Source organism: Dermacentor silvarum, chromosome 4 (genome assembly GCF_013339745.2).
Source record: "Dermacentor silvarum isolate Dsil-2018 chromosome 4, BIME_Dsil_1.4, whole genome shotgun sequence".
Taxonomy (NCBI): Eukaryota; Metazoa; Arthropoda; class Arachnida; order Ixodida; family Ixodidae; genus Dermacentor; species Dermacentor silvarum.
Window position 1 is genome coordinate 143,355,706 of NC_051157.2, and position 13,288 is coordinate 143,368,993.

Sequence of the window (13,288 nt, forward strand, 5' to 3'; positions counted from 1 at the left end):
TTTTTTCAGCCTTATATTATTGTGGCTTACGAGGTTTCGACATAGAAAACTGAATAATTATTGGTGGGGTTACTGCCTACAACATCAATATGTCACTGACAATAAATGTTAAATAAAATTTTCTCATTAGAATTAACCCAGAATAAGCTTGTAAAATCAGTAACCTTAAAACCAGGCTACATGCTTATGAAATGCACTGCAATTTATGCACTTCTACTCTTTCACCTCAAGTATGCCACTGCAGCATGGAAATTGAATACTAATAAACTTGTTAACTGGAAGTTATTCAGAACCAATATGAGCCTGCTTTGTTACTAGCTTGTGCCACTTTGACATCAGCATCACAGCAGCAAAATATGTCCCATCGTGAGGACCATTTCAAAGGCGACATACATTTTCCAGGCTAACTCTTCGATCAAAGCTTGTGTGAAAATAAAGGATTACTGGTTGTGCTATATTATGTCCTCCTAGAACTGTGTAATTGTTTATTCACTTTTTATTCCTTTGTACAATAGACTACTTTATTCTGCATGATCATGTTTGCTTTGTTGGTATTTTGTCTTGTTTATGTATTAATGTTATTTTGCACTGTTTGCTATTCCATGTATTCTTTTTTCCCCCCTTGCTGTGGGTGCGTAACAATATAATTTTATTTCTACTACCTCACAGGAAGTCCTTTTACAACCTTGTGCTCTGGGATCTCCTCCTGTATCTTCAGTTGTATAAAACATAGTTGTAGCTCAATGAAACATAATTCTGATTACGAAAAGCAAACATATCTAAGCCATCCACATGCATTTTATACTAATGTCAGCGCTGTACTTATTAAAGCTGGTGCTTTTTTTCTCTCATAAGATAAACAAACGGAACAAACTTCCCAAAGCGATGTTTGTGCCCCTAATAATATTTTTCCTGAAGCATTGAGAAACCTCATACTGCAATCAGTGGCATAAATATCTGCGGTAGAACACCCTTTTAAAACACCTTTTGAGCATTTTCTTAATATTTGCTTCCTAGTTCCTTTTTGTGTCAGTGTTTGTTCTTCGGTATATAATGTTTACATTGAACAAACAGTGTTTTGAAAGTCTGTTTCTTATGTCCAAACAGTATTTTAAGCACTCTCTCTTATGCATTGTACATATCTTTGTATGGATTTAATCATGTAAGCCCTGCTCATGTGCCTTTGGATAAATGTAGTTAGATGAATAAACATTTTATGGTGTTCATCCTTTTTTTTTTTTCTTCTTCTTTCAGACATGAAATAGAGAGCCTGGAGCATCTGATCTCAATGTGTACACTGCTTCCATATAAACCTCACAAAATTATGGAATGAAAAAGTTTCTTCAAATTAGTAAACGAGTTGCTATTTATGAATTGTACATATTGTACAAGTCAGAGATGTGTTGGCACACATACAAAAACAGACATACATTTGTGTGTCTTGACAGGGGGCTGGCCCCTTCTGAAATCTAACAGGTACCTAGTCTTCGATCAAACAAAATATATTTGTGCACCTGTACTACTATTCTGCTTGCTCCCGCAGAAGAAAAACTGCATGCACATATACAGCCTTGACTATGTGGGTTAGTCAGCAAATATTAGATACATCATCTCGCACCCTCTTGTTTCGCAATAAAATAATGGGCACTTTTTCTCAATTTGAATATGCTAAAATCATGCAATGGCAACTTCCATAGAGCATGTATCAGTTCCATCTGAATGTATCTGAAGTACTACTTTCATTATCGGACCAAGGAACTATCCATTTTGAGAATCATTAATTTGCTCAATAAATTGTTTTCCAGCTCAATAGCTTCATAAAAACATGCTCCAATATATTTCTACCTAGTTTACTGCTGGAAGGCACTGTTCCAGTTGCTTTCAACTGTGTGCATCTGTAGCCCCCTGTATATAAAATGATTTGACAGGTTGCTGCTTCATGTAGATACAATACGCCCAGTTGAGAGCCAACTGGGACCATTTACGGCCAATCTGGTCTGTACCTGAAAATTTCGTCACCAGATGATGTCTAATTGGTACCAGTTGGTTTCTACTCAGCCTCCAACTGGAACCACTTGTTGGCAAATTAGTCTGTACCTGGAAATATGAGGCCCAGTAGGCTCCCAGCTGGAACCAGTTGGTAACCACTTTGCCTCCAACTGGGACCACTTGCTTCCCAGTAGGCATCCAGTAGAGACCAGTTGGATTTCAACTGGGACCAGTTGATTACCAGATGGAACCACTTGATACCAGTTGTAACCACTTGAGTTCCCAGTTCAGGATTTTCACTAGGGGATATATAGGTAATTCGATATACAAAATAAAAATTTTATGCAAAAATTTTTAAGGGGATTTTACTGCTGTTCGTTATGCACAGCAATTTGTTATATGTGGGTTCGATATATCCGGGTTCGACTGTAATATAAGTTTGGGCTCACAGAAATGTATAGGCGCTGACCGGGCCCTTCGGTTCAGATCAAATTATCAGAAAAATCTAATTAATCTGAATCAAATTAACAGAAGTCTACTGTATTATCTCTAGTAAGTCTGAAGAGCATGCAAACGTGGACACACCATCCAGGTACCATGTAGTGTTCCAGAGGAAGAAATGGGAGATGATGCCGAGTACCATGTTTCTGGAGCAGATGAACTGCCAATAACAAGCAAGGATCTAGCCAAGGCGATAGCAAATTACTCTGTAATGTCAGAAGTAATGAAATTTTCTTTACACACATGGCCAAGTCAATTCGTAGAGAAAGGGTTTCAGCCGTACAAATGAGTTGGCAACAGACAAGGAATGCTTGTCATGAGGTTTGCAAGCAATTGCTCCTTCAGCGCTGCGCGTTCTTTTACTTGAACTGCAAGAAGGATACCACCGGTGCTAGCCAAATAAAATGGGAACACTATGAACACCATGACTGCAGAGAAGACAGTCACCCTACTACACAGACTCATCGCACTGTACAGGGTACCCAGGGAACTAGTCTTAAATAATTGGCTGCAGTTCGTAATGCAAAAATAAGGAAACTTCTAAAGCTGCAATGGAGTCAAAATACATAAACAGCTCCATACCAGCCAGCCTCAAATGGTGCCGTTGAACAACCAGTGCAAACACTTAAAAAATTCTCAAGGCAGATCAGGAAAGCAGAGCTTCAAAGGAACAAAAGCTTGTATGCTTCTGGTTCAACTACAGAACAACACAGCACACAGCAATGCATACCTTTTGCAGCAAGACTGTTTAGGACAGAAAAAGAGAAAACCTGAGAGGTTGTCAGTAAGTAGAAAAGAATAAAAATTAGGACACTGACCCCCTTTTTCTCCCAGCACAAAACGTGTAATTCTGGCACAAAAATGCAAGAAACACCTACATAGTTCATTATCGCAGCTTGAATGCTCAGACCGCTAAAAAGTACCCTTACCCAGTTATTTATGACCAGACTGAAAGATTTTTCAGGGGCAAAAATGTAAGTGTCGCGTCTTCTACCTTGCCCAAGGCTACTTCCTAGTGCCTTTTAGATTGAAAAGGCGACATTCAGATTAAATAATGCTCCATATGTTGAATGAACAGCCTACTAGGGCAAGAAGTTGATGGAAACCAAGTTCAACTTAACCCTTTGTGCGTCAGCGGGACACATACGTCCCACTTTTCCTTGTGCAGAAAAAAATTTCTCTACAAACACCCGTTGCAGGCAGCTCAACAGTAAAGTGCTGCCATCTAATGTAAGTCATTGTAAGTTCAAGAAAAATTGTTTTACTTCGACTTCAACAGGTGGCAGTAGTGTCTCGATCAGTTGAAATTTGTATTGTTTTTTAGGAAACCTTCTGAATTTACCTCTCGTTCAGTACAAAAAAGCTGCCGTTCAAGATGCCAGGTAAGTTTCTATTTGTGTGGTTTTTTAGAGTGATCATTTTAGATTATAATCATCATGTGTTTGCATAAATTGGTGCCGTAACTCGAGCTGTAAATGTATCGAAGCACAGTCATAGGCAGAATTGCCAATTTTTTTGCTAAGCCTATTTATTGTGAATGGTGCGAAGAAATATTTTTTCTTGATTTCGTACGCTTTAATGCATTGCAGGGACCTCGCTTACGCCCGAAGAGGCCTTGGAATTGTTCTTTAGCCTTCCCGGTGACTCTGAGTCCAGTGGCAATGAGGCCGAAAGTAGTGACTCTGATTTCGTGCCTGAGATTGCGCCGGCTGAAAGCAGCCAGGAGAGCGACAACATCGATACACAGCCAACCAGGAAACGGAAAAGGTTGCAGAGAAAAAAAAGAAAATCTAAGCAACCAGCTGACGCCTCAGAGCTGAGGGATGAAGGTAGCGACAAGTCCGAAGCAGAGGAAGTTGAGCCTAGTTTGTGGAGTACTTCGGAGCCTTTGAACATTGTTAGAAGCCCCAAGATATGGGATCCGCAATTTTCTTCAAAAGTACCAACAAATGCAGCTGAAGCATTTGCTCTCTATTTCACCGATGACCTTCTCGATGTCATAATAGAGCACACAAATCGCGAGGGTGCCAGAAAGTATGGACGCAAGTGGTCAGTTTTGAGCATGCAGGAACTAAAGGCATACTTTGGTATGCTTTTATTGATGAGTGTCTCTCCAAGGCACCATCTCTACCACTACTGGAGCCGTGATGGCTTGTTTCATAGCCCTGAAATATCGCGAGTAATGACATTCAGGCGATTTCAGAATATCATGAACAGCCTGCACATGAATGACAGGAGCAAGGAAAAAAAACGAGGGGATGAGGGCTATGATAGGCTTGTCAAGGTACGTCTGCTCATCGACGCCCTCAACAAATCTTTTCAAGCTGAATATACTCCCTCTCCCCACCAAGCTATAGATGAAAGCATGATTCCCTTCAAAGGCAGGTCCACCATGAAGCAATATTTGCCACTCAAGCCCATAAAAAGGGGCTACAAGGTGTGGTGTAGGGCAGATTCTAAGACCGGGTACCTGTTAGAATTTCAAGTTTACGAAGGAAAAAAAGCAAATCGGCCATCGGACCTGGGTCTGGGTGAACACGTCGTCCTCTCGCTTTCCAGCAACATACAGCCTGGAAGTCAACTTTATTTTGATAATTATTTCACGTCTACGAGACTGATGGAAGGCCTTGCCAGGAAGAGCATCCTTGCAGTGGGGACTGTGCGGGTAAACAGGAAAGATCTCCCCGAGGAAATCAAGAAAGACAATAAACTGAAGAAGGGCGACTACATATGGAGATCGAAAGGCCCAGTTACAGCTTATCAGTGGCGTGACACAAAAAACGTCCATGTGCTGTCAAATTTTCACTATCCGGAAGACACTGAGGTGGTGTCACGCAAACTGTCGAATGGATCATCCATCGGTGTCACATGCCCAAAGGCAATTGCTGATTACAACTGCTGGATGAATGCTGTGGACAAGTTTGATCAAAAGAGAAATTCCTACCGCACCGACAGACGCTCAAAGAAATCATGGTATAGGATTTTCTACTTTCTTTTTGATGCAGCAGTTGTAAATGCATCTATTCAACTCGCAGCAAGCAATGACATTTCCTACATGTATTTCCGCCTCGTTCTCGGCCGTCTCTTGATAAATGGGCAGAAATTCAGGGACAACACCAGTACTCGACCCTATCGACAACAAAAGAAAGGACAAAAAAATGGCCAGAAAATGGTTGGTGTATGCGATGAGGTGAGATTTGCGGGAACAGACCACAACCCTATGGAGGTTCCCAAAAGGCGCCGGTGTAGGTGGTGTTCTACTGCTGGAAATGAGGTGCGCACAAAGTTTTTCTGCACAACTTGTGAAGTGCCCCTCTGCGCCACATGTTTTGGGCCATTTCATGCAAAAAACACGGCGAAGTAATTGCAAGATGGTGCCTTGAAGAGTCAGTGGGACAGTGTTTTCCCACTTTTGAAAAGTCGCTCATGGGTCAGCGGGACGTATGTGTCCCACTTTTTTTGAATAAACTATTGGCTTGATTTTGATAAAATTTGCTTTATAGTATTTCTTTGAGGTTAATATGCATATACCACAGCAGTTTTTTATATTATCGTGCGAAAAATATACATGAACCTACAATTAAACAACGTGGTGGACAAGGAAGATGAAGCTGTGCAGCTGTCACGGTGGCACACTGTACCAAGGTGTCCTCTCACTTAGTTTTGGAGGATGCTGTGAGTGTGCCAGCGAGTATATAGTTGCACGTTCGAAATGCTCCGTCAATGTTTTCATGATTTCCCCAAACGCTTTCAGAACTTGGACTGGCTAATATACTTCAACCCACCTGCAATATTCCTTGAGAACATTTCTACAAAATTTGACCTCCAGCTCGACACTGACAGGCACTGAAAGGAAAGCGTAACTGCCATTTCAGCAATAAGCCTAACGACGGCGGCGATCGTGGCAGCGAACGGTGGACAGAGCCCCTCCGGTTCCTCACGCCTTCCATTTTCGCTTCCCCTCACCTTCACGTTGTCTGCGCCCGAGCCATCCTCTGTCACCCTACTACTGGCTGCTGAATCACATGCATGCCATCAGCAGCGATTTCTACTCAACCGAAACATCTATCATATTTCATGGATTTGATGTTAAAGACCGTGACCCCACGCTCCTCACACAAATAATCTGTGGGACTTGCAAGCCGGATGCTGCACGTCCACTCGACAACCAGGGCCAGAACGTACTTATGACATTCACCGAGCCCACACTTCCACATTTCTTCACTTACTGCCTCCATCACATGCAGATTACCCTGTTTCACCCTAAGGCGACGGTCTGCACCCATCGCTACCTGCTCGGACACCCACGGCGTGTGCCTGTCAGAGGCACTGTGCTGCTCTACATGTGGCCGTTCACCCCACCGTGTTGAGATATATGGCCGCCATGAGCTGCCTATATGCAGAAACTGTCAAGGCCCGCACAGTGCCACCGATAATTCTTGCCCCTTTAAGGAAACAACTCACAAACCAGCATGGCTATCAGCACAAGCTACGCATCTCTCGACATCGCCAGATGCCCCAAATTGCCTGCAATAATGCTCCCAAAGCACCCACCAATGATAGCAATGAAAAAACTGTTAGCACATCTCAACCAGGAGACCACAGCGCCCAGTCTCTGCCTCCAGTGAGCCGCCCTACAAATGACTCGGCGGAAGTGGCCAAGACTCCCTCCTCGCCCAAACCCTCATCAGGAAGCAGCCTTGACTTCAATGGGCGCCAATAAATCTCAGCCAGCTCATTCTCTCAAAAACGTGGCCAAGAAAGCAGACTTGCCAAAATTGCGTGCACAGACTACTGCAGCCTCTACGCCGCGTACATCCGTGACATGGGTCACGCCACCAAAAGAGATGGCTCCTATGCCCGAGCCATAGCGCGAAGCCCTAACATTTCTTAATCAAGGAAAGACTGAACCGTCTGCTACAAAACGAACACATTCGTGTAGCCACCTAGTTCGCTCAAACTGTGGAACATTTTTTTGACAGAATGATGAGCGCCATGTTGGCCCTCCTAAGCATCGTGTCACAACATGGCTTCACAACCTAAGAAAATCCCTTACACTATCCTTCAATGATACTGTCATGGTATCCACAACAAAAAAGCAGAATTCTCTGTTTTGACTGCCCAGACCCAGTCCTGATTATTATATTGCTGCAAGAAGCTAACCTCTCGCCCATCACCATGAGCGGTTACTGCGTCTTCAACCAGCCGTTATACCACCCCGCTACGCTCACCAACAAACTATGCCTCCCCTCCGTCATTCTCACATTCTGGTGAAACGCTCAATACTAGCAATGCAGGTACCAACGTCACACCTAAACAGTGACTAGCGAAATCACGAGAGTGATTGTGCAGCTTGGCTCCGAGCCACTGTCAGAGTCATCGGTGTACTGGAAACCTGCTCCCAGTGACAGGGACGCATTATGGCTTGCCCAAATTCTAAACCTCACTTCCAGTTTTTTGTGTCTCTAGAAGAGACTTCAACACCCCACATCGCAGGGGCGCTATGGACACAATAGTGGTAGTATGGATAGTAGTATGGACACAATAGCTCGTGATTCATTAACTTTACAAACTGCAGAGCGAGTTTCATTCCTAACTCGTCATGCAGGAACACCCGCTACCCTCTACATGCGGCTCGATCAGCCACCACACCAGACGTTACCTGGCTCTCACAAACTTTTGGGTACCTGGAATGTCCTTGCAGACGCCAGGGACAGCGACCATTTCCCTATCAGAATGCAACTCCTGTCTCTGAGCCTCGCAAAGGCCTGCTCACCTGCTACCATTTGTCACAAAAGAGCGCGTTGTCGGGGTGCGCGCCGCGTGTCATGCAAGCCAGAGAAAGAAGCAAGCCCGCACCGCGACTGTTTCAACAGAGGGGGAGAGCGTAAACGCTTCAAATGGGTGACACGACCAACGGCGTGTAGACGTCCAGAAGAACATCGACGAAGCGACAGTAACCAGAGAGAGAGAGCGTGGGCGCCGAGACACCTGCTCACCCGGCGAGTCGAGAGAGAGAGATTACATCGTAAGCGTGCGCCAACAGGATGACTCACCACCCCCTCGATGACACTCCGACGACGGCGGTCAAAGGTGCAAGAAAAGACTAGAAGATTCCCAGGCTTTGGCCATGCTACGAGAGCATGACTCCAGTAGGAAGGTTCGAGAATGCCAGTGACGGCTATATAACCGCCGGTTCAGACCGCTCCGGTAAAGAGATGTAACGTGAAGACAGACCGTCTGCAGAAGAAGGGGATTCCCCGGCAAGCTAGTCGACGAGTTCATTGAGCGTCTGCATTTCCGGAAGAAGTTCCTTCTTCGAGATTTACCCCGAGCTACTTGATCGTCTGACTCAAGACCAGCACAGGTGAATACGATTGGACACTTAGTGTTCCTATTCATTTTGTACTTCACCTGTTGGACTCTTAATGCTTGTCATTAATTATTTTCCTGTGTTTTGTGAATACCCATCTAAATTGTATTGTGATACGTCTAGCCTAAGTGTGCACGTGTGTGTGTAACTGCCTTGTGTGAAGAATATATTTTGTTGTGTTTAGACAACTCTGGGCTCTGACTCGGTCTTTGGACAGCAACCGGCGTTCGCTGGCGCACCAGAGGGCCCATTACTAATTGCCCTTGCTTTCATGGGATTATTTTTGGAAGCTGATAAGTCAGCTTTGGAATTTGGTCCGGCGTTGGCGCCTTGTCCATGGGGTCTGTGACAATATTTCTGGCGTCCGCGACAGGACCTTTCTGGAGCAAATTGTGTGTCCATAGTAGGGAGAAAGAGCCTAGGGTCGTTTACATTACCATCATAAACGATTTTGAGTGTTGCATCACGTTTCGCTAACTTGTGTGCCGAGAGCAGTTCGATAGTTGAAATCTAGGCAGATATTTAGTGCACGCAGCTAGACTTTTGAAGGGCATCATGGATCTCGAGAAATTAGTTGCCCTTGGTGAGAAGATGGGTCCTTCCGGAGCTGAACTACAGAAGTGGGTTAGTCAGAAGGAAAAAGAAGCTGTAGAAAGAGAGAAACTAGCGGCCGAACGGGCCAAAGAAGAAAGAGAGGCGATGGAGCGAAAAGAAAGAGAAGCTGAAATAGCAGAGAGAGAAAGACAAAGACAGCACAAGTTAAAACTCGAACGACTTCGTTCGCAGCAGCGAACAGATGCTCCCGCTCAGGCAAGAGTCGATAGCACTGAAAGGGAAGACGCTAGCGTCCGTCTGAATCCAAGCAAGCTGCTTGTTTATTCCATTGGTTACCCCCTCCCGTCAGTTTCTCTATCGTTATCGAGTCGACCCCAGCTGTCCCAACTGCCCCTCTACATATGCGGACCTAGCTCATTGCCTTTTCCACTGCCCCGCTGCTCAGCAATCGCATTCATATCCTCCCCCTTCCCTTTCCATCACCACCTGGCTCGACTGGCTTGGCGCTGAAGGGGAAGAACAGCGTAGACTTGCCGCCCAGGTGGTTGATATGCTCGGCCTGTAATATTTGGCTGAATAAATGTCTACTACTGCTACTACTACTGCTGCTTGTGGCATTCTACGAAAGAAAAGATGACTTGGATGCTTATTTGCACAGATTTGAGACAGTTGCTAAAATCCAGAATTGGCCAGAGGATCAATGGGCCACTGCATTGAGCACGTGTTTGAGTGGCAAAGCACTCACTGTGTACGGTAGGCTGACGCCAACCGATGCCTCTAATTATGGAAGTGTGAAAGCCGCTCTACTAAAGAGATTTAGGTTCACCGTAGAAGGCTTCCTAGATAAGTTTAGGACCGGAAAGCCCGCCGATGGCGAGACTGCCACGCAATTTGCCGCGCGGCTCAGCCACTATTTTGATAGGTGGACCGAACTTTCAGAGACTGCACAGGAGTACGGTGCGCTTAGAGAGCTTCTGAGCAAGGAGCAATTCCTCATTAGTTGCCACCCGAGCCTGTCACTCTATCTGAAAGAAAAGAAAGCTAAATCGCTTCAAGATATGTTGGAATTGGCAGGCCAGTTTTTGGAAGCAGAGGGAGGCATCAATCTCTCCAAGATCAAAAAAGAGGAGCCAGAGGACCCAAAGAAACCAGCATCCGACCAAAGGAGAAACCCTCAGAAGCCTGTTCCGAGGTGTTATCTCTGTAACCGACTGAGCCACCATGCTAGCAATTGTCGGAGCAATCTTACGCGCCCCAATAATGCCAAATGGTTAAAATACGAAAGGAAAAATCCTCAGAAGCCTGTTCCGAGGTGCTATCTTTCTCATCGACTGGGCCACCATGTTAGCAATCGTCGGAGTAATTTTAGGCGCCCCAATGAGGTCAAATGTTTTCGATGTGGGCTAACTGGTCATAAAGCCGATACATGTCGTAACGAAGGGAAAGAAGTTCCCCAGGCATCATGTGTGTATGCCCCGCCAAAATAAGTAGAAGACGTAATTGCCGGCTTTGTAGAACTACGAGACGAAAAAAGAATTCCGGTCGTTAATGCGGTGATGACACAACGCCCAGAATTTCCTGTAAAAGGAATGCCCGTATTTGCCGGAAAAATGGCAGGAAAACCAATCACGGTGTTAAGAGATACCAGCAGCAGCACAATGATCGTGCGAAGGGACTTAGTCAAAGACGAAGAGCTCACTGGCGAAACCAGTTTGGTCTACCTGGTCGATGGTACGGCTAGGAAGCTTGCCGAAGCCAAGATTGAGGTCGAGACCCCCCTATTACAGTGGGAATGTCACTGCGCTTTGCATGGACAGCCCACTGTATGACCTAATTCTAGGGAACATTGAGGGAGTTCGCACCCCAGATGACCCGAAACCTTTGGAGGAGCCAAAGATCGAACCACCGATGATGGAAGGAGCACGCGGAGAACCATCAACTGCTGACGAGGATAACGCGGCAGCTGTCGTCCGAGCTAGAGCTAAGGCTCAGATAAGGCCTTTACAGCCCCTTTCCATGCCCGATTCTGCAAATAAACCGACCGGGACTCATAACCATCCGAAACCCTTCCATCGAAAAACCAAGGACAGGAAATTCAAATTTAAAAACCGTTGATGATTAGTGTGTGGTGCAAAGTGTTTTGATGAGTGTACTGTTTGTTTATTCATGCATCATGAACATAGTGCTGTTTATTTGTGCTCTGTAAACTACCCTGTCATAGTTTTGTATATACTTGTTGCAGATGTTCTAATTGATATGTATGCCTTGTTACGCAAGATATGTGTTTTCGTATAGTACAAGTGTAATTGTTACGCGAGGGATGTATTATTGTATAGTACAAGTGTACCTGTTACGCGACAGATGTGTTATTGTGTAATATAAGTGTACTAGTTACACGAGGGATGTGTTATTGTGTATTCCAAGTGAACCTGTGTGACTTGTGTTTGTACTCAATGTATCGCGAGTGAAGTGACGTGTGAATTGTGGTGGACTGGTTTATGGACTTACGTACTCGACTTTTGTGTGCGCTTTTGTGTTTTCTTGAATATTATTGCATAATATTCTTAAAGTGGGGGGCAGTGTCATAAAAAAGCGCATAGTCAGGGCGCGCGTCGCATGTCACGCAAGCCAGCGAAAAAAGCACGCCCGCACTGCGACAGTTTCTACAGAGGGAGAGCGCATACACTTCAAACGGGCGACGCGGCCAACGGCGTCTAGATGTCTAGAACATCGACGAAGCGACGGTAGCCAGAGAGAGCGTGGGCGCCGAGACACCTTCTCACCCAGAGAGTCGAGAGAGAGATTACTACAGCATGAGCGTGCGCCAACAGGATGATTCACCACCCCCTCGACGACGCTCCGACGACGGCGGTCGAAGGTGCGAGAAAAGACTAGAAGATTCCCAGGCTTTGACCATGCTACGAGGGCATGACTCCGATAGGAAGGTTCGAGAATGCCAGTGACGGCTATATAACCGCCGTGCGAGAATCAGAAGGGGGTTTAGACCGCTTCGGTAAAGAGATGTAACGTGAAGGCAGACAGTCTGCAGAAGAAGGGGATTCCCCGGCAAGCTAGTCGACGAGTTCATCGAGCGTCTGCATTTCCAGAAGAAGTTCCTTCTTCGAGATTTGCCCTGAGCTACGCACAGATCGTGTGACTCAAGACCAGCACGGGTGAATCCGATTGGACACTTAGTGTTCCTATTCATTTTGTACTTGACGTGTTGGACTCTTAGTGCTTGTGGTTAATTATTTGGTGATAATAAAGGCACTTTATTCGGTAATACAGTATTCAAGGCAATTCATGTCAAGTGTATCTATCCTATAGTATTAAACTTCATATGTACTTATTGCAATCGGCTAGCTTTCATTTTCAATTTAAATAGCATACAGTAATTACTAAATTCAAGTCAGCCTGTACGCAAAATGTGCCCAGTAAGTGCGAACTTGGTGAGCGACACAAGTTTTCAAGATATTCCTTCTAAAAGAGCTTGCATGACGTTCTCCTTTCTATTCTTCGAGAAAAACTTTCTGGTGCATATATGTGGAACACCAATGCATTATGCCACACTATTCAGGTGTATATTTTGCGAGGCTGGTGCCGCTGACCGCATTTCTGTCAGATGGCGAAACTTTACATATTGTCTGGCTTCAATTTTGAAACAACAATATGCCCTATCAAAATGTTCATGAAAAAGTAGTTTTATTGATATCAGTCCTCCTAAAGTATACGTCCCAAGATTGAGAAAAAGTCATGACACAACTCATTATTTACCCGTTCATTACATGCGCCAACCAACCCAAATTAGCACTACACTAGACGCATTGCGGTGCACTGCATTGCAACACTGTGGGGCACTGGGGTTTGCCA

General features: G+C 45.0%; 1 long non-coding RNA gene across 1 annotated transcript; it reads right to left on the bottom strand.

Moving 5' to 3' along the window:
* Positions 1-817: 817 nt before the first annotated feature.
* Positions 818-13,288, bottom strand: LOC125944801 (uncharacterized). Its single transcript, XR_007466509.1, has 3 exons — positions 12,194-13,288; positions 6,077-8,481; positions 818-3,612 (listed from the first exon to the last, which is right to left on the bottom strand). It is a non-coding gene; the product is annotated as an uncharacterized LOC125944801 (long non-coding RNA).